This window comes from Porites lutea, chromosome 1 (assembly GCF_958299795.1).
Source record: "Porites lutea chromosome 1, jaPorLute2.1, whole genome shotgun sequence".
Classification (NCBI taxonomy): Eukaryota; Metazoa; Cnidaria; class Anthozoa; order Scleractinia; family Poritidae; genus Porites; species Porites lutea.
In genome coordinates, this window is record NC_133201.1 from 53,643,650 (window position 1) to 53,666,098 (window position 22,449).

Below are 22,449 nucleotides of genomic sequence, written 5' to 3' on the forward strand. Positions count from 1 at the left end.
TCAGGTGTTCTCCATTTTACCAGAGTGAGTGAGCTTGTTTTACCAACTCGAGCAAGCATAGAAGGTCCGTCTTTTCCACTGAAATGTTCTTTTTTTCTCCTTGTCTCTGTCTTTTCCTTTTTTTAGTTAGTTCGCGACTAGCTAAGACGAGAAGGCGTTCAGCAACTTACCCCTTTACGAGATGAGAATCTGCAGCTTCATCTAATACGTTCTGTTCAGTCAACAATACCTCCAACTCAAAATTGTGCGTTGCAAAATTATATTGAAAATATGCTAAGCCGCATTGCGACGTTCTCGAGTGGTGATAACAGCTCTGTCAGCTAAATAACCACAAATTTATTACTCATGTCCTTGTCACGCTGGGTCTGAAGGAAAAGAAAAAAGCAATGACAACTGGATTGAACTTCCTTTAGTTTAATTTTCAGAAAACATAATTTTTACACTAAATTATTTCTCGCACACTGATTGGCTAATTTTTATGATCAATCAGAGGACAGACACATAAAATTTTTATTTCTGCAAGACGCGGTGATTTGACGAACGAATGCCAAACTTCGATGTTTTTCTTTAGTTTAGTTTCTTTGAAGATTCACCCTCTGTCTACCAAAAAAAAAAAAAAAAAAATAGCAAGATTACTTTCTGATGCAATTGATGCTTTGACAAAGATATAACGTCGTTTTAACATCAACTGAGAGGACAGACACATAAAAAACTGGCACCAATTTGTTCAACTGAGCTTTTATTATTTTTTTTTTCTTCATAAGCCCGCTTTATTTAATTTTGAAACGCCGATGTGTTTTAGTTACAATCTGGTCTAGTTCAAAGCTTCCCAGAAACAAGAACTAAAGGTTGGCGAGAAAAAAAAAATCGCTGTCAACAGGAGGCCTTTTCTTTTGCCCCCAAAATTAAAAATATCCCAAAATAGATCATAAGAACGACGTTAAGGCAGATCAATTTATTTCGTGGAAATCTATTTTAATCTCAGTTTTAAAAGCCGTATAACTGACCTGAAGGTTTAAGGAAAAAAAAAACACGTTTGCACTTTAAGCGATAACAGAACGGTATTCGACTAATAGGAAAGAAGAGGACAAGCTATTTATAACTAATATCTTGACCAGGCCTAAGATCGGGCAAGGCTAGCCGCTGAATTTAAGCACACTATATAATAAGCGGAAAAAACGTGAGAAACTTAAACAAGGATTTACCCAGTAACAGTGAGTGATGCAAGAATTTGAAATTTCCGACGCTTTTGTCTGTGCCTCGGAGAGACCTGCAAAAACACTACGTAATAGTTTCTCGATTTTGTGTTCTTTCAATTCTTATACAGTCACTCTCCCGTCTCTCTGTGTATTCACGCCCCTTGCACATCACAACCCCTCACCGTCGAGCTCTGTTATGTTTTTGCCCATTTTACACTTAAATACAATGTAACATCATTTTATTGATATTGTTATAGGCACTTCGTATCAAGTTGGCAAACTAAACGCATCAGAGACACGTCAAGGATGGAATTGCAACGGCGGATGCGAGGCGCCACAACATTGTACACTACCACGCTGCACCGACGTGGCATTTCCGCAAACGTTTAGTGAATCTGGAACAGTAAGTAAAACCTGGGGAACTGGCCTTTGCAACTTTCTGTTGTTAGTGGGTCACAATAAGCCACTTTAGAAACTAAATGTTCCTAACAAATTTTAATTTGCCACCATTGCGGACTTTATGCTGTTATGACCTCCGCGAATTTGGTGCGCATATGCTTAAGTGCTCCATAATCCTTAGCATTCGTGTGTTTTTAAACATCAACAAAACAGAGCAACAACAACAACAACGACTGCAAAAAAAAAAAAAAAAAAAGTGGGGCATGTTCGCCTGTAAATTCTCATTGATGCATAACTATTTCTACCTGACACATTTAAGGTTCGAGTCTTTGTATCATTAAGCCACGAAGATCAGTCATCGGATGCAGTTCATTCACCTTCCGCCGTGTGGGCAGAGTCCATTAGTACAGCTGGATTCCAGTCATGCTCGCGTGCAACAGGTTCTACAAATGACACTGGAATTATCAACTGGGTAGCGTTTCAGGACAAACCTATGTTAACGCATGGAAGCGTTACTTTTAGTGGAATATGGACAACAGAAACAAAGTGTGAGAAGGTGGCCTTTTCTCAGGTTAGACAACAATAACTGAAAACAAGTATATAATTTCGTTAAAAAGGTGTAATACGTAAAGTACCAGTAAGTTCCAGCTGCGCCCAGTCCCCCCGGCTACTGCAGGGCATTTTCCCGGCTTGTCAGTCCCGGGGTTGGGACATTTGCAAATTTGGCGCTGCACGGGGGCCTGGCTTTTGCCAAACCGAGGGCCAACCCGAGCTTTTGACACGCACGCGGTTTCGTATCAGAATATAAATACAAAGGGAATATTACTGGAATAACAAGCAGATTGGCCCATCTGTCAAGGACGGGAAACAATTGAAGAGGGTTGTAAAGGCATGTGGTTGATTTTATGCATGCATTTCTTTATGCCTTTCAAGCCAGCTGAATTACATGATAGCGAAATCGGGTGCTATCGGAGGTAAATCAACGTGTTTTTGTTTATTAAATCAAATTTCTGTTGATATTTTTGATTTGAAAAACAATGGATCCCTTCATATTTATAAAACTATTTATAACAGATAACAGCACACGAGTAATTTCAATGTCAATAATTATATAACAATACTCAAACCATAAAATAGTGTTGTCGCGGCGTTCTTTTGAATAGCTCGAATATTAAAAAGGAGCGTTGAATAAATGTTATTGACAAAAAAAGAAAAAAAAAACTGGTAGCACACTAAAGTGCTATATAATGGCATTACTCGACTGTGCGATCAATGAAAAATGCTCTGGGGAAATGTTGCTGTGTTGACGGAGGACGGGGCATTTGCCTACTTTTTTCGTCCTCACCCAGGGGAATTTGACAACTCAAGAGTCCTCACCCCGGAAATTTGCGATCCAAGGCAGAAAAAGTGCTAATATTAAGAGGCCAGCCCTGAAGCGATGGTTGGGTCCAGCTGGAATTGACTGATGCATATTCAAGTGGTAGAAACAAAAGAAATAGTACTATAAAATAGTTCTAAAACAGATTATCACAAGCTCAATATCAGAAATTTGTTGTTATTGGAAAATCAGGCATAAGAAAGTACAATGCCCTCTCGGGTTCAGTTTCAAAATGTCCTTCCATCGCCTTTAGATAAGCCATTTTCCGTTTTACTTTAGAGGGAGTGGTTAAGCAATGCTTGTAAATTTCGAATGTAGGGACTAGGAAAATAGAAGTCTATTTATTTAATGATATTAAATTTTGGGGGACTTGACAAAGTTAGCCGAAAAGAAACATTGTTGTGGGTAACCTTGTTTAAGTAGTGGGCCAAATAAGATGCATTCGCCAACCTTTTCAACACTTCGTAGAAAGAGGTGAAAGATAAGTACATTTAAATAATCCTCGCTTCCCTTGGCCTTTGATAAATCCTTAATCTCATTTGAGTGCGGCTGAGTACTTAATTGATACTGATCATGTTGATCTCTCGAGAAGCTTGTCTATTTTTCAGTCAATTGTTTTTTCATATACCTAACATTTTTTTGCAGAGCTTTTCTTCCAAACCTCATGCATTTGTCTCTGTTACGTACACTCGCAGTACAAAACCAAATGACGCTATGTACTTATGGTTAGAAAACGTCAATTCTGGAGGATTTGAAGTGTGCTTAAGGGAATTCTTGCCCTTTGATGGAAAACACCAAGATGCAGTTGTGGTAAGTGATAAAAAATGCTCGAGTAAACTATAGTATTCGTGAGGAAAAAAAAAAAAAAACTTGACCTTGCCACACTTCGGCAGCCCGAACAACCAATTGCCCAGAACGTTTTTTACGCAATTAAGGTCAGTGTACCGTCTCACGTGTAGGAAAAAGGAAATGTCGTTCAAAGCCTGACGCAACTCGTCTAGTGAAGAAAGGAGTAGAAAATTAAGCATTATTTTCTTGTCCGCAGGACTGGTTCGCATTCACTGGAAATGGGAGTCAACTTAATTTCACAATAACTGGAGAAGAAATCTTTCCAAACAGTGGAAATCCATCAGCCAAAAACAACTACGGCTTCTGTCAGGTGAAAACTTTTTTTTCTAACAAGAACATTTCGCAAGCCACAGAACATGCCTTTTTAATGGTTGAGTTCACACTATAGAAAACCTAATATAGTAAACCCAAGTTTACCATGGCGAACCCAAATTTACCAGGCCATGTTAATCGACACTGTATCCAAAATAGCAATTCCCAGATGAGGGCGACATGCTTATTTCGCGATTATGATGTGCGCATATTTCGGGACTTTTAAAAATCGAGACTTCGCGAGAATTTTATATTTCGAATCATTTCAATCTCGCGTTGTTGAGTGGGCGATTAGAAGTGGGGATTTTACAGACGATGGGAAGAAACAGGGGGAGAAGTGAGCAGGTTTACACCCATTTACTAACTTACATGACTTTTTTACCTGTTTACAGGAAGTGCCTTTCAATACGACCTTTTACAAATCGCCAATTGTGATTCTTTCCGTAAATCATGAGTATAATCTTAACTGCAAGGGAAGTCGTCTTCCAGAAAATAATATAATATCTGCCTGGGTAGAGGTAGGTTTTAATTTGTATTCTAAAGTGAGAAAACAGCAGACACTGTTTCGCGCGACGCCCCTACTATTTTTTTCCACAAAATGACGTCGGATGGACGAGCGCAGAAATTGCATACTGATGATTTGTCACTACGCAGATCTGGGCACCAAGTGCTTCCGATTGGTTAAAGAAAATTTCCCTTGCGGTACGTCATCAGTATGGAATTTCTTCACTCGTTGCACAGACTTCTTTTCAAGGGAAAACCAGTAATTAATTGCGCCGCGAAGCGGGTTTCCTCACTGAATAATATTGTTGATGGTCACGCGTGCTTAGTGATCATAAACATGGATTTTTTTTCAGTGCTTTGCTACATTATTCTATTCATTTGTTTGCTTCAACTCTCACCACCCATAAGCCTTGTTCAATCAGTAAAGAGAAGTAATCCGTTTATTCTAGTAAATTGATAAAAGGACTTTGAAAGAGCCATAAGAAAAAATAATTTGGATCTGATCCGTAAATTTCATGACTTGCATTGTCGTCGTAGAAATTAAGAAGAAACTATGAATTTTCTAGTAATTGATGAGTGCTACCACATTTTGCTGCAGGAAGTTGGATTAGAATCTATGAAGATATGCGTTAAAGACCTCAGTGGATTAGGATCGAGTCATGATATATCCCTTGATTGTCAGCTACGCTGTTACTGGAGGTTGTTTATTAATTTTCCTATTGTAATAATCACTATTTCTAGAATCATTGTTATTTTTTATTATGATTATTACTATTACTTTTAGTGATATCTTTTAGAAGTTCTTATAGGTAGGAAAACATTTCATGATATAATAAAAGAAACACTGGAGTACAAACACTGATATACCTTCTTCATGTTACACTCTATCTTTGCACGCACTTTAGGACTGATGGGAAAAGAGCAATTAAAGGGCAGACAAGTAATAAAAGTTGCCAATAAGAGTAATCGAGTAATCGCGGTCGGGTTTGTTTATTCCCTCAAAATAAGACGTCTATTTTAGTCATAAAAAATGCAAAATGTAAAGTTCAACAAGTTTTACGTCATAATTCCCTGCTGTGAAGACTTTGGGCAGTACTGTCGCGTACTGCGTTCAAAATCACTGCCACCCATATTTTGCGATTTTCGTTTTTAAGGTTGAAACTTCTTAAAAAGAGCTCGACTGCATTTTTGTATTTGCAGTTTTTATCTCTTGTTTGCCCCATGAGAAACCACATACCATTGCTTGAATTTATTCCATCAGTCCTCTTGAAAAAGGTTTACAGTGAAGATAAAAATAATTAGTTGAGTTGCCTGTATGCAAACATGTTACTACTATTTAGTTTTAATTCAAATATGAAAAATATATTAGACATTTATGTTTTTTTTTCCGAATGGATAACAACTCAATATTATGTTTTTTTCCTTGGTACAGATCTTAATCCTTGCCTTAATGTGCATTGCCCTCGGTTTGGAGTCTGCAGAACCTACAGTGCACATGATGCTCGTTGTGAGTGCGATGATCAATGCCCCTCATATAAAGACCCAGTGTGCACTTCGAACGGAACAACTTACGATAACAGATGCTGGCATAAGTTAAGCTATTGCAGAGGACTTGAAAACAATCTGGTCTATCACCCAGGAAGCTGTGAAGGTAACAATAAATAACTTCAATGATATTGTTTGGCTGTATATTCCATTGAAAATAGTCTGGCAGTTAAGCTCTCGCTTCGGAATCATAGTTGCTGGCTGAAAATTGTATTGGCTTCTAGCTAGGATGTTTATAACTTTTCGCTACATTTAAGTTCGCTTTTAGCTCATTTTCATATCGTTTGTCGAGCAGTAATAGGCGGCTGTAACAAGTTACGTCGTCTCTAAGCAATCAAACATATAAGAGCCCAGACTAATGCCGATGTCTGATCCGTGTAAGATCTTTTATTCTCTTTTATCTTGCAATCTAGTTTTTTTTGGGCGAAAAACTAGATTGACACAAATTTGTTCCGGGCAAATGTAGTGAAAAAAGTGCAAACAAGGAAGAGGAAAAAAGATGGTAAATATCGCATTTACATACCAGTTTACATGGAGTTGTGAATTTGAGGGCAAATGCAGTATTACCATCTTTGTCTTTAACTTAACCGTAGTTTGCACTTTTTTGCACCATATTTTGCACTGAGTAAATTTGATTTAAATGAAATTTTTCGTGCAGTGGCGCACGCGGGCACGCTTGTTTGTCATGGTTCAATTTTGATTTATATTTTGTTTTTTTGGCCTCCTCCAATATTATACTGGCGTATGTTTATCATGGGCAAGCTAAAACCAGCATGCAATAATAAGCAGCCACTATACATTATGTTGTTGAAAAGGAGCCGGCGTTGCAAGTTATAGCCTAGCTTTAGTTCCATTTGCACGCTATTTTCTATCACCAACCATCACCACTTAGACAATGCTAAAAGATTGGACTAGAATGCAAGGTAGTGAATAATGCTTAAAGAGTACAATGATGCTTCCTTATGAAGTACTTTATTATAAAACAGGTTTTCCAGTTGTTCGGGGCCTTGTAGATCTGCCGCACGTTCCAAAATGGTCAGATTCAAACTGTCAGACAGTCACATTTCCTCCATACCGGTTTTATCCTGATAAACAAGTTCATGTTCAAATAACGGTTAATCACATGAAGCTGAATGACTCTGTGACAGTCCGCGCTGCTGTTACTTCATGGACAGAAAGTATCAGCACAAAAAACTTCACCGTCTGTGTTATGCAAACCGGGAGGAAAGAAGAAGGTGCGAATCCATTTGCAACCATTGATTGGGTGGCTTATCAAGGAGCACCACCTGAAGGATTGACGGGAACGGTTGAGTTGCAGAAATGGTGGTCTGGTACCAACTGTGCAGATGTAACCTTTCCTACGGTAAGACGGAAATATTTTTACAGTTTTTAAATTAACTAATTGATGCAAGTCTCATTTAAGTCTCCTTGACGGATATTTCATTTGCTTGACAGCTTGAATCCACGTTTTGAAACAATTTTAAAGTAACTGAATGTCAAAAGATAGGAATTCACATCAAAGTTAAAGATCTCAGTTGAACTATAACCATGAAATGCAAGGCTAACAAAAATACTGACCATACGAGCAAACTTGGCAAGAAAAAGAAAAAAGAAAATTGTAGCACAGTCTTATTGTCTTAGTTGGTCAGATACCATTAGCTACCATTGCGTAACAAGTAAGAATCAAGAGAGGATAAAAGGGACAGAGAAGGCATCCCCATACACACCCTATTCCATAGGTAATTCGTCTCGAGTTATTTTTAAGACCACAGACCCCAAGGGAGATTAGGCAACAGCCAATTACATAGCGCGAATGTGTTCCGCGTCGATAATCCACGCTCAGAGCCACGCGTCCTTCACGAATTGACGCAGAACAAAATGGCGGAAGACGCGGAGAGCGATATTGCTATTCGTTTTGTCGACGAAAACGACTACAGAGAGATTTCTGCTAAAGTTGTGTCAGCGTAACGGAAATTTAAAAAAAAAAATCGCCCTTCCTCTCTTGTATAGAGCTAACCGTACAGCAGGGAAATCCTTAACACACTGAATATTCTCTCAGGATCATTCAAAATTTACAGTTTGAAGAGAGCAATTTCTGGTTTGATATTTATTCTTTTATTAGTCTTTTATTATTCAACAAAAATAACACTTGGCGCCCTACTTGCTTTATTGTACAAACGACCGGTTTCAATAGACCGGCGAAATTTCTCATTGTATTAAAGGTTACGACAACCTCGAGTTAAACTGATTTCACGGGTTGCCAAAGAGTCTAGCGATTCCCTTTTCCCGGGTGAGCGCCGACTCATTTCGCGTCAAAGTTCAGGAATGCTCTCGATCTCTTTGCGCTTTCATTGCCTTTCGCCCGACATGTTTTGCACGGCGTTTAGTCATGCGAAACCTCCACGAAACATCCACGCAGCGTGCGAGGTAACTTTATCCCGATTCTAAAAATAACTCGAGACGAATTACCTATGGAATAGGGTGTGTATGGGGGATGCCTTCTCTGTCCCCTTTATCCTCTCTTGGTAAGTATACATTGAAGGAAATTGCTTAGTAGTTAGTTTCGGGTAATTATTGCAGCAATATCCATCATGACATGACTCCACTTTCTGTAAAGAGCTATATCGATTATTGTTATTGCGGTTTTGTTTGTTCAGGGCAAGTTTGTTGAGGCGCCAATAGTCCTTGTGACGTCAGAGCACCTGAGGACTGGTAAAGAGAATGATGCTGCTCTCATTTGGATTGAAGACGTAACTAAGGACTCAGTTAAAGTTTGTCTTCGTGAAATGAAAAACTTTGACGGTAAACATCAAGATATCACCGTGGTACGTTCTTTGTGTTTCAAAAAACTAGAACGCCATTGCTTGCACAATTCGTGAGAAATTCTGGTGATAACAGGGTTATGATAAAAATCATTGAGATAAATGAAAGAGGGAGGAGGGAGTTACAGAAAAACAAAATAAAAACGTGGAAAGCAGCAGAAACAATACTAAAAAAATAATTTTGCAATGCAGGAAGTGAATTTTAAATAGCACACTATTGGCCTGCCTTGTCCCCATGCTTTTCTCCATGCTTTTGCACGTGTGCCTAATCTCTTCGGAAATTGTCGATTTGATTCCTTCCCATGACGCTTTGCTCCCTTTCTTTTGTTTCCACCCCATGTAATTCAAAATGCTAAGCCTCAAACGGGGCTAGAAAAATATTGCGTTGTTCAAAATTTTCTGTGGGCTTGATGCCATTTTTACCGCTTAAATATGAGTGGTATCATTATTTTTTGTCCTCTTTTGCAGAACTGGTTTGCATTCTCCAAACTGCACAAGCCTCTTTTCACGGAACATGGCTTCATAAGTTTTCCAAATACGAACCCCCCTTTGGATAAAATGAACAATGCTTATTGCAAGGTGCGAAAATAATTATTTGTCTTATTGAATATACTGGCACACAAATCAGTGTAAATGCCATGGGAAAACTGACGTGGGGTTCCCAGCTAAGAGCCCCCACATGTGTTGTGTTGAGAGTGCTGTAAACTCGCCACGGCATTAAAAGACTTTTGAAACACTGTTTTGTCCCTTCAAAAGGCCTGACGACTATGCCATACTGACGAGTTCCAATAAGGGCGAAACAGCTGTCCATGGCTGCCACTGCACAGTTGAAATGGCTTTGCGGGTACTTGCGTAAGGTAGTGTCCAGGCCGTGGGGTGGTGAATGTGTGCCCCCTGATTTAAGTTTGTCTCTTTGCAAAGCAATAGCATGCTATTCACAATATTCTCTCTAGACAAATATATCGCTTACTTACGTCACTGAATATTTTTGAAACACTTGTAGTCACATATATTGTACGCAGTAGAGATAAAAATCGCTCATAAAATGACTGGAAAAAACGATTTTATTAAGATTAGGAAACCGCAGTGTAATAAAAGTTGTATTTTTCTGTTATATGGCAGTTCGTTTTATTCACGAGAGCCTATAACTCGACCCCGGCAGTGCTTGTCACAGCCAATCACAGCACGACAGTATCTGGGAATTCAGCACCGATTCACAACGGAATTACAACTTGGATCGAGGTAAAATTCGCCTTCATTTGGGTCGTTTTGTAGGGATGACTATCCTGGCAAACAAATTCAATTTCAAACCAAAAATTGACAAAAGTTAAAACTGTACATATTAGAAAAGATATTGAATGAGATTTTGAATATTATTTCAAACTTTTTTTTAACACATTATTCGTTTAACGTGAATAATTTTTTATTTCTAAAGTTTTCTTTACTTCTCTAGCGCACTTCTACTCCTCCACGATAAAACCCTTTAAAACGTTAACTTATTAACTGATTTTACCGATTCTGTCCGCATTAATCAGTATTTATTACATAATCGGAGAACGCTATAGAAGTCGGAGAAAGTTTTTAAAACTACTCTGACATTCACTCAGGGTAAATCCTTTTGTTTATGGCGACAATTCAACGTTAATTGGTAACTATTTTGTTTTCAGAACATGAACACCTCTGGATTCAGAGCCTGCGTCAAGGAATTATACGAAACCAGATATGATCCGTTGTCCATCAGTTATGCCGTATTGACAGGTGTGTATACATATAAAAACTGAGTTCATTTATGAAGTATATAAAGCGACAGGTTACGTTTAGCCTGAGAGAACAGCCGACATTTTGCGACGCCAACACTGTTTTCCCCGCGGAATGACGTCTAAGAAACGCGCGCAGAAGTTTCATACTGATGATGTGTCACTTAACCCAGATCTGGTAGGTGCTTCTGATTGGTCTTGTCGCGTGGGAAATTTGCTTCAGCTACTCAGAAACGCTATCCATATCTAGATAGTGACACGTCATCAGTAGGGAATTTCTTTGCTCGTCACTGAGACGTCATTTCGCTGAGAAGACAGTGGTGGCGTCGCGAAATGACGGTTGTTTTCAGGCTAGATTTTGTATTTTGCAGATATCTGTGAACCTGGCTGGAACTATTTCAACGGATTTTGTTTCTTGACAAGTAAGGCTTGTCACAACTGGACCACATCACTGGATAAATGCCGCCAAGAATACTCAGTTCTTGTTGATGTCCAAAACAATGAAGAAAATGTGTTTTTACAGCATCTTCACAATGGAGCAAAATCCTGGCTGGGGTTGAATGATATTTTCACTGAGGGTTCCTTTACTTGGGCAGATCGTGGTACTGGAAACTTTACCGCTTGGGCCAAAAGCCAACCAAACAATTTTCGGGATGAGGACTGTGTGCATACACTTGGTGTTGAATATAAATATGAATGGAATGACGTAAAATGCAGTGATTGTCATCATTATACCTGTAAGAAAGGTAAGATGTGAAAGTGAAACAAATTGGAATGAAGTACAAGCAATGAGTGAATGAAAGAGAGAACAAATGAATGAATTAAATTGGTCACCGTAAAGCATATGTGGATGACGCGTAAACCAGTGAATAATAACGATTTTCCTTTAAATTGGTATTAGCGAAGCTGTCGCGCGCGAAGCGCGCGCAGCAGAGCACCATGGGTAACAAAATTTGGTAAACTATCCATCCGAGAAAATTTGGTTAAGACGTAGCGTACACCTGCCCGCCCGTCCGTACACACACTCAATGTAAGCCGATGTCAAATGTCACAATAGATCTTGTACGATCTTGCACAACTTGACTAGCCTTTCAGTTATGTAAGCCATCCATACAAGTATGATTAGATTAACAGCTGTCAAAACCAGACATCCGCTGACAATTATCACATGACCATCTCGCGGGCTCAGATGAAGAACCAGTCGTTTTGCCCCTTACATATAAGCTGATATAATATGTTACACTTACCAATTCAACATAAAAAAATAAAAACGAAACTACGCCGGGCAGGGCTGTCAGTCGGCTGACAGTAGTTTAAAGTTATATGCGCAAGCCAAATTAAGGTCAATTGACAGCATGTGCAGACCACTATCAGAAAGCTAATAACGTGGGCTCAGGTCCGCTCAGGTACACGATCTGGCATTTTCCACTACAAGCCGGATGGATATGTCTTACTCACACTTGTAGTCTGTTAATTCGAATCTTCGCGATTCTAATGAAGGTTTATTGACAGCTGCCAAACTAGAGTATCCGCTGACCATCATCACCTGACTGTATCGCGGGCTCATTTTGCTACCCATTAATGTCACGTATTTTTTTAAGTTTCCGCTGATATTTTGTTTGATCACGGGCTCTATTCGAAGCCCCATAGCTTAGAAAATCTATCCATCCTAGAAAATTTGGTAATCACGTGACCGTACACCGACCACCCGACCTTCCCTCGGTCCGCACCACAGGCTTACCAATGTTTAATCTCACACTTTCTAGCTAGTTTGGGAGCCTGCAACCTGATATTGTACATCCATGTTTTGTTTAATTGACAGCTGTCAAAATAGTGTATCTGCTGACCAGTATCGCCTGACCGTATTGCGGGCTCAGGTTTCGACCCCCTGGGTTCAAGTGTTTTTTATGAAGTTATCCGCTGACAAGTTGCTACTTCTCAAATGATCGCAGGCTCAAGTTCAATTTTTTTGAAATGCATATGCAATAAGTCGTGTTCATGAGCCGCACTTTTAAAATTTTGATTTCAAACTGATCTCGGACGCGAAAATTCAACCGGCTTTTCTCACAATAGTCACGCGTTTATCACGCTCTACGTCCAATTTTCATGCTCTGATTGGTCAAAATTTGACAGGTGAGTTTATGCGGAAAATTTATGCAGCGTCTGAAAACTTTCTTATTGATAGCTGAAGCTGACAGGGTTTTGCGTCATCTTGTGATGTTTTAAACTGTCTTTTTCTACTTGGTGAAACAGAGCTGCTAACAAGATTGTTCTGTGTAATTCATGGCTGGTTTGTTTATTGCGCTTTTGGTTGAGAAATGCACCGCTTGTCAAAGTTATTGGAAATCCGATTTCGGATGGCATCGTTTTCAAAAATAAGCTTACTCATTTGCCCTTGCTTGAGGCATACAAAGAGGATTGAACAGTCTCAAGCGATTCTGGCCTGATTTGATGACCTTCAGGAGCAGCATCTTGACTTGTATGCTTGAGCAATTAGTGTCTTTGATGTTTTTTTTTCGGTTTCCTGAGGTCGATAGTAGTTTATGCGGCTTAAGTTTTAATACACGAGTAGTTTATAACCTACAATAGTATGAGGTTTAAAGGTAAACCTTTATATAGAGAGAAAACCGCTTACATAAAAACCCATAAAACGGCCATAAATCGACCCGTGGACCACACAGGAGGGATGTAACACACATTTTAAGTAAGGTAAGCTGTTTTTTTTTTTATTGAAATCCTTTCATTTTCGTAGGTTACAGAAACGATAGGTTTTTTTTCCCCATACAAATCCTTATATTTTGAATGTTACGAAACAATGCCGATGCTCGCCGATGCTCATATTTTGAGCTTGGGCTACCTGTGTTGTTAGTAGTCCCTCCCGCAGTTTTTATCGCTGCACCGGTTGTTTTCAGTCGTACATAAACATCGCATGCAGGAATACTCAAAACGACGCGCGTAAATATCACTCCCTTTTAAAGATTACACATAACAAACCATAAACAATTTTATAGATAAAGGGAAATAAAACCTAAACATAACAAATTCTCTATCATGTTGAGGCGTAAATGGTTACTCTATTAATCGCACTGCAAATTTGGTGCTTGTCAAAAGTGATGCAAATTTGGTGCTTGTCAAAAGTGAGAACCCGTTCGGCTGACCGAAAAGGTGATTTTGGGAATTTTTTTAACCGTTTTCACCAAAAGCCCATAATTATTACCCTACATATCACATAGGACCAGATTTCTCTAACTGAAAAGTCCCGGCATTATGGAATTCTCTTCATGAAAACGTTATTTTTTTTATAATGTGGTCAATTCTATAAATTGTCTTGCAAAGGAGGCGTGTGCTTCGATCGCTCTATATATTGAATGAGTGCACTGTTTGTCTTGCAAAATTGTGAAAACTGCAGAATTACAGGTTTAAATAGGGCAAAAAAAGAACAAATTCTGTCCGAGGTCTGAATGATAAAAAAAAGCGCCTCATAGTACTGTTTACCTCAGACGTGATAAAAAAAAAAGTATGTTTAAAAGGCTGGTTTACACGCCACCAGATTTGTCGTCAAGATTTACTTGGGTCTTACTTGTAAAGTAAACTTGTCGAACACAAAAAATCCGGGCTGATTTTTTATCATGGCCTCCCTTTAAGACAGAGGAATGGAATGTGTAAATTGGCTGCCACCGAGGACTATCGTGTGTTTCGTAAAATTATATTTCGGAGCTGTCCAATTATCTATAGTTTCTCAAACGGAGTTGTTGGAGAGACTGTGAATTAAACTTAAAAAATTAAGGTAATGGGCGACTGGGTTATTTTCTTTGGGAATAGACCAATTCGGTTAACTCAGTGTTGTACCAGACACTCATAAGGGTTGAAACGTGTAACTCGCGTTCAATGCTCGTGAATATTCACTTTTACCATATTTGGAAACCTTAGTGACCGATATCAATTTTCAACAAATGGCTGCCGCGCGATCACCATGCAGATGTCTTAAGACAAGAGTTCTGCATTTCAAGGTTAAAAATACACCGTTAAAAGACAAAAAATGGAAAGAGAAAGTTCAGCTTTCTTTTTGTGGAGGAAGGGAAGCTTTTCATCAAGAAATCGTCCTTCGAGGAATTCAACCTTGTTTTCTTCTCGACGGAGCGCATGGTCTGTTTTGAAATGCAACCAAGGCAGTGAAGTTTTTCAGGTACATTTGCACTCTATGGCCAAGAAAATTGCGTTTTTGAAAGGGAATTTATGTATTTTTAAATTTTCATAGACGCTTTATAAATTTTTCTCTTCGGCGCTTAAGAGAAAAATTACAAAATGAGCCCGATTTGAGATGGATTTTGTGTTGAATTTTGCCATGTGCTCAGCCGCTTTCACCTGCGTGAACGGATCCATGATCCAGATAGTGTTTTCCGAATTGCTTTAAAGGACTAACTTTTTGGACTTTGAATCAAAATTTTCAAGAAACGGCTTCTCTGTCTATTGTTTTGAGTTTGTTCATTCATAAAATTAGCTCAAAACACGATCGTGACTACAACATCCAAGCTGAATTTAATTCTCAGATTCATTACACGCATCACCTTTTTGCGAAGATGTCAGGCTCAGGTTTTGGACACTTTTCGATACGCAGCTAATGAATTTTATTGAAAATATTTTTTACTGTTTATTCTAGACTTTTAATATAAGAATTTTAAAAGCCTATTTGCAGCATAAGTTTACTGTGCAGAGGGTGAACGCGTCATTGTGTTTTGAAGTGACAACTTCAAGTAGTTGCGAGGACATCAATGGCTTTCATAATGTTACGTTTGGCCCGGGTTGTAAGGCAATAATATCCTGCTCAGTGTTTCGGTAAGATTCCTGGTTTCAACCTTTGAAAGCTTTCTCGGCTTTAGGGAGTTTTTCTCCCGTTTGTCGGCCATTTTTTTAAGCGGGCGCGGGAACCTGAAGTAAAATTACGTCACGTCTTTTACGAAGTTTGACTGTCAGTTATCTCTTCTTCTCGTTCCAAATATGGCACTTTCGAAAAAATGAATAATCACGAGCATCGGACAAAGCAAACATCTAAGAGTTACACCTTTCAACCCCTTATGAGTTTCTGGTTGTACCCAATTCAAACCCCTTGGGAGTAAAACGTTTTGCTTTAGGAGTTTCCACATTATAATGCAAATACAATTCACGAATAGGTCTATTTGTTTTCGAGGCCTAGTCTACTGTGATAAAACATGATTGCTATCTTTGGGTGTACAAATAAGACTATTAACTCTATGAAAAATTTGTTTCACTCTCGGACTGTCATATTATTTTTCACTCAGCCGTTGCCTCAAAAGTCACATTAATGAGCCCTAATCTGTGGATTACAAGTTTATTGTTTGATTTAAATTATGAATTTATTAACGGGAGCTTCGCTTTTAGCCCTGGCTAAATCTATATATTATTTGGGATGTGGGAAGAGGATTAGCAAGGGATCGGACTTTTCTCAAGCAAAAAACCTTTGATGAGGTTAAAAGCATATCTAATTAAAATTAATCGTCCAGTTGAATGCACGGAATTATTCATTTGCTGGGACCTTCAGATCTACTAAAAGCTGAGTTTCAAACTGAGGAGATTTCGATTCAGCTTCAGAAGGGGAAATACGCATACGGTGTTAAGTTACTGAAATAATAGAATGCTATTTAGGATTATTTTTTTAGTGTATCAACACAGACAGTGATCTTGGTGTTTCGCACAGTCTGATTAGTCCGCTATCGATCGAGCAAATACGCCCTTTGCATGGGTTGATTACGTGATCAACTATCGGTAAACACTAAAGCAGTTCGCTTTTGAACAATTTTTATTAGTAGCACAAGCTTAAAGAGCAGCAAAAATTAGTTGAACTATTGGCTAAAAAAATAGCAAGTACAGTGCGGATTACACCGTCCGCGATCTCCATAATTCTCCAGATGAAACGAAATAAGGCCGAATTCAATAATTGTTTAATATTTCAATTAGTCTGAAATGTCATACGTCTCCCGGCCCCCTAACCCGTGAGGGGCACGGGGAAGGGAAACGTCTGAATTCCGAGCGTTATAATGCCGTCCGGTGCGTCACCTACTTTTGCGAATATGGTAGGTATTTCCTGATTGGCTATTACCTTTCCGAAATATCAATAGAAAACATTTTATTATTGGCTGAATGCGCTAAGGAATACATCCGGTTTGAAATAGTGCTGACAGGCTAAACGACAGCAATAATTGCTGTGTGAAACATGACCTTAGAGTGAACACTTTCATGTATATTACAGTAGCAACTGTCGAGGAACCTTTTAATTTCGAAACTGCCGTCTCGCTTTAGGCAGTTGTTAAAAAAAATTCACCACCAGTACAGTCTCATAGACTATCAAGCTAAAACAAAAGTAATTGCCAACGGAGGAAGTGTAGGACATCGCGCTCCAGACCACAGGAAATGATTACTCAATATGCATGAAACAGACCAGTTCTATGACTCCTAAAGGCCGAAATTTGCTCCCGGAGCGTGCTCCAGGCGCACACTCCGGGAGCAAATCTCCTCCGTGTGTACCAACGATTTAATGGGTATACTTCATCCCCGGGAGCAGAATTTCCACCCCGCAAAATGCTCCACGATACTCAACAGGTTAAATGTTTTGGAGCAAGCTCCCGGGGCAAATTGAGCAAACTTGAAAACGCTTCCTCGTGTGTACTGACACGCGCAAAATGAGCCTGGAGCATGCTCCGGGAGCAAAACCCCTCGAGTGTATAGGCCTTAAATGTTAGACTCAGAGCGGCAAAAGTAAGATTTGCTCAGTCGGAGTTTAAAATACTCCGTATACTGTATAACCTAAGCGAGAGAATGAAAAAGGAACCTCTGTAGTTCAAGCTAACTCCAAGTCCAAGGTCACGTTTCACACTATCACGAGCTTATGAGTCGGGTTTCACGACCCCACCCCCCCGTTTTTTTTCCTGGAGGATTTATCGTCAAGCCTCACGACACTCAAAACATAGAACACTTCATATCGACCACATGCATGCTGCTGTCCACGGTTCCGTGACTTACGGCTGCCAACTTGTTAAGAAATTGAAATTTATGCACAAATGCATAAATTACTAGGTGACGTTACCGGACAACTCAATGACATTTCAGATTATATTTCAAGATGTATCAGATACTTCGCGAATAAGGGCAGTAATTCGATTACGATTTAAGACCATTGTGACGTATTGTCACGTGATTTTCATTCCGATCGCGAAAAAATTCTATCATTATAAAGTTCAGTATTTACAGTAAAGACCAAGCTGTTTACGTATAAGAGGTCCAAAGGTGGAAGGTATGCCTACACAAATACTGGGTCGAGCCACCTTTACCCACGTGTTTTAAACATTACAAACTTTCATTGAATATGTGGCTCCTGTCGTCGTTTTCTTGAACATCATTTGTATTGTTGTAAGTTTCTCAATTAATAGCCCTCTTCAATTTTGCACAGATCTGAATGAATGCAGCAGGGACAAGTATTACTGCCATCAGCTTGCCAGCTGTAAAAATTATCGTGGTTCGTTCACCTGCACTTGCGACCAAGGCTACTTTGGAGACGGCTTTGAGTGCGAGCTCAACTATGCAAGTATGATATTTATAAAACAGTTTTATTGTTTGTTTATATTACAGTTTTCTAGTTTAATTGTTTTTGACAATTAATTTTAGCCGATTAGATCAGCAAATTTGAAAAAAAGGGATGGCTCATATTTTATTCGCGACGTTCTAACTGGTAACGTAAAAAGAGATAGAAGATACAACTGAAGGATATTATTTTAAAAAATTGTCACTTTTAAGTGTTTGTGCATGCAAATCGTACGAGTCTGGAAAGATGCGTATTCTTTATATTCGAGTTGAATTTTACAGTGTTGTCCAATATAATGTGCAGATATCAAACTGGATTGATCAGGGATAAGTTCCAGAAAATGTTATGGAATTCCATCTAACTTTAGCTAAATTATGGGACCAACTAACTTTGTAAGGGAAAAGAAAAATTCTCAAGTGAGGTAAAAACTTTGCTGCCTGGATTCTTTTACTTTTTAGAGGGACTAAAACATTCCTCTATTGTGGGAAGTGATGTTAACTACTTAAAATACTTAAGTACGTGGCTCAAACCAGTTGCTCAGAGCAAGTCTTCGCAATGGAAGCGATGTTGGCGTGCGTCCGTTGACGGCTGGGCTGCAAGTACTTTTCACAGTCGATGTGACAACAAAGGACCAACTGTTACAATAATAAGAGTCGGTGGAACGTACATATTTGGAGGATATACCAGCCTATCATGGAGTAAGTACTAAATTCTGAGCATAACAAAAGTTTTTGGAGGGAAAGTAATTATAGACAATAATGGTTATTATTATTATTATTATTATTATTATTATTATTATTATTATTATTATTATTATTATTATTATTCAGAAATTTTAATCCATTAATCGGGTGGCAATCAGCAACCTTAGACTTCAAGGACTCCTCGGAGGATTATCGCTGATCCCAGCAAGACTGTTCTTTGAAGTGAAACCAACTCTACCCTTCTCTAGTCTCCTCGGAAATGGCGTGAACCATATGAATTTTTAGGGAGGGGCTCAGTGATTTTAGGGAAAAATAATAATGTTAAGTTTTGTTGATTTTATGGGAAAATAATCTGCAAACAATATTAGAGAGCTCAACGTGACATTAAGCACGCGGACATTGAGCTGAAAATGCAAAAGGTGCCATTTAGGGATAAGAGGGATTATTCTTTTAACCATATTTTTTTTTTATCAGAAACCGAGAAAATTTTTGTCTTGACTTAATTTAAAACACTGAAGTGTGTGCAAGTTGTCCCAGAATCCTTTGACGCAATTTTTTTGAAAGCTTTATAACTTTGACAATTTCATACGTGGAAGAATGCCAGACCACAACAAGATAACATTTGCCATAAAATACCTTCTCTTGTCACATGTAGGGTGATGGAGTCATCAATCACGTGGCCATTGCTGAATAAGGATTTTTTTGTTGCTGTGACAAGATTTCATTATCGGGTTAAAATAAAATACTGATATTTGAGGTTTGTGTTGTGTGCAGCATTCAAAAATAACCAGTTTACCTCCGGCATTTAAAATTTAAGGGGGCAATGAACATGAGCGAAAAATTCGGGAGACTAGGCTGAGGGCTGTAGAGAGTTGACTTTTCATCACGCGGCAGAGGAAATTTGCAGGAAAGTAATGTTCTTCCTGATAATTTTTAATCTTCTAAACCTAAAAGCCAAATGGTTTGCTACCCTAACCAAAACAATGGAAATAATGATGAACAATGTTGTGTTAATGTTTTCCCCGACCGATGAAAAGACACCGTACGAGGGAGAGTTGGTAGTAGCGCGATCGATAGTTCACAATTTTCTTAAACGTTCCCCTGCATAGACCAAGCCTGAAAGAGGGTTGATGAGTTTATTGTGAACTTTACGTCTAGCTTTGTTCAGTTAAAGATTTAATTCTACACGGAAATTGAAAAAATTCCGAAAGTCATCCTTGAAAACTTCCAATCAACATAGAGAAGGAATATACACCTGTTTTAAACTTGAATTGACAGCATTTACCGAGGTAGTCGAGGCGTTAACCCTTAGCTCTAACTGATTCTGAGGGTCCGGGTTCGAATCCTCTTCGAGCAAATTTCTCGTACTTCTTATTTTTTTTGGTTTTTTCAAATCTCTTTTTTACTTTCTTTTTTACCTGTATGTTGCATATAGCTAGTAACATAATGTGTAAATTGAAAGCAATGTTTACAGCAATAATATATAGATTTAGCCAGGGCTAAAAGCGAAGCTCCCATTAATAAATTTGTATTTTAAATCAAACAATAAACTTGTAATCCACAAATCAGTTAACTTAAGGGCACATTCATGTGACTTTTGAGGGAAAGGATAAGTTATTTTAGAGTGAAACATCTTACATCGAGTTGATAGCCTAAATATATGTACACCCAAAAAATAGCAAACATCTTCTGTCACATTCAAGAGCCATAATGGCTCTTGATCACAGTACTTTAGGCCTCGAAAACAAATTTCTTGGAAAACAAATCAGGCCGCATTTTTTTGCGTTCGACAGGTTTACTTTACAAATTCTTGCCAACAAATCTGAGGGTGTGTAAACCAGCTTTTTATACTTTTTATACATCACATCTGAGGTGAAACAATACTTTCTATCAAACAGACCTCGGACGGAATACGGCATTTCACAATTTTTCAATATTCAGGACGATCAATCGTGGGCTTTTAGCGAAACCGTTCAAAAAATTTCTAAAATCACCCATACGGCCAGCCGGTTCTCATTTTTAGTGCGAGCTGTCAGTGTGATCGAGTGTTTGAATAAACTTTAATGGAGATACGCTTCAACATAATAACGAATTTATTATCAGGTTCCAGTTATAACGATGTGTAATCTTATAAAGCGTTTATGATACGCGCGACATTTCTAAGTACTCCTGCGATGTTCATGAACGATGAAAACAAACACCACGGACAAGCGATTAAAATTGCAAGAGAGACTACTAATAATCAATAAAAGAAATATAATTCGGTAAAACACTTACAGAGACAACAATTTTCATTCACGAAGACAAGTATTAAAGTGTCTCTAAAAATCCTGAGTCTTTAAGCTTAAAGCTTAAGCTTAAGTTTATTTTGTTTTACTTTCAGCCGGCCTCCCGCTGTTTGTTTTTTTTTCAAAGATGAACTCCTCGAAACAAAAAAATCACTCAAAGTTTTCTTTCTACAGCCAAATTTATAACTAAATATTCTTCGGAACGTTTTTTTTTTTCTATTTGCCGTGAGAAAATATATCTGAAGGCCTTTTAAAGTTCTGTAAGCTTATATCAAACCTGATACTAGATCAGATCATTGACTCAAATCTCAACAAACGTGCAAAAACTTGCCGCATAAACTGTGCTCGACTTCATGAAATTAGATATAACAAAAACAAACATTAAATACAATAATTACTCAGGCTTACCATTCGAGATTCAGTTCCTGAAAGACATCAAGGAAGGCCATAGTTGCTTGAGACTTTTAAACCCTCTTACGCATTGAGCAAAGTGAAAGACGAAAACGATGCCATCCGAAATCAGATTACCCAATTTTGACAAGCGACGCATTTCTCAACCAAAAACCCAATAAACAAACCAGCCATGGATAACAGAAGACTCTTGATAGCAGCTGTATTTCATTTTGTACATCCGGTGGAAAAAGACAGTTAAAAACATCACAAGTTGACACAAAACTCTGTAAGCTTTTGCTGTCAAAATAAACAACTTTCAAGATGCTGCATAAATTTTCCGCATGAACTCACCTGTCAAATTTTGACCAATCAGAGTACAAAAATTGGACTCAGAGCGTGACCAACGCGTGACCATGGTAAGAAAAGGTCTTCCCCGCCTTTATTTTTAAAAAAAGTGGCTGAATTTTCGCGTCCGAGGTCAGTTTGAAATCAAAATCTTGGCAGTGCAGGGCCATAGTGACATAAACACAACATGTTTCATATGAATCATTGGAAAAAATACACTTGAGCCTGCGATCATTTGAAACTGGTAATTTGTCAGCGGATAACTTCAAAAAAGTACTCGACCTCGATGGTCAGGTGATACTGGTCAGCGGATATCCTGTTTTGACAGCTGTCATTTGATCACAACATTGATGTGCA

At 38.5% G+C, this 22,449-nt stretch overlaps 1 protein-coding gene and 1 pseudogene across 1 annotated transcript in view; both read left to right on the forward strand.

The window, feature by feature from the left end:
• LOC140921542 (uncharacterized) overlaps window positions 1–22,449 on the forward strand; it is a 471,050-nt gene that overhangs the window by 271,650 nt on the left and 176,951 nt on the right. The window lies entirely within an intron of this gene.
• Window positions 2,077–22,449, forward strand: part of LOC140921638 (uncharacterized) — a 34,743-nt pseudogene continuing 14,370 nt past the window's right edge.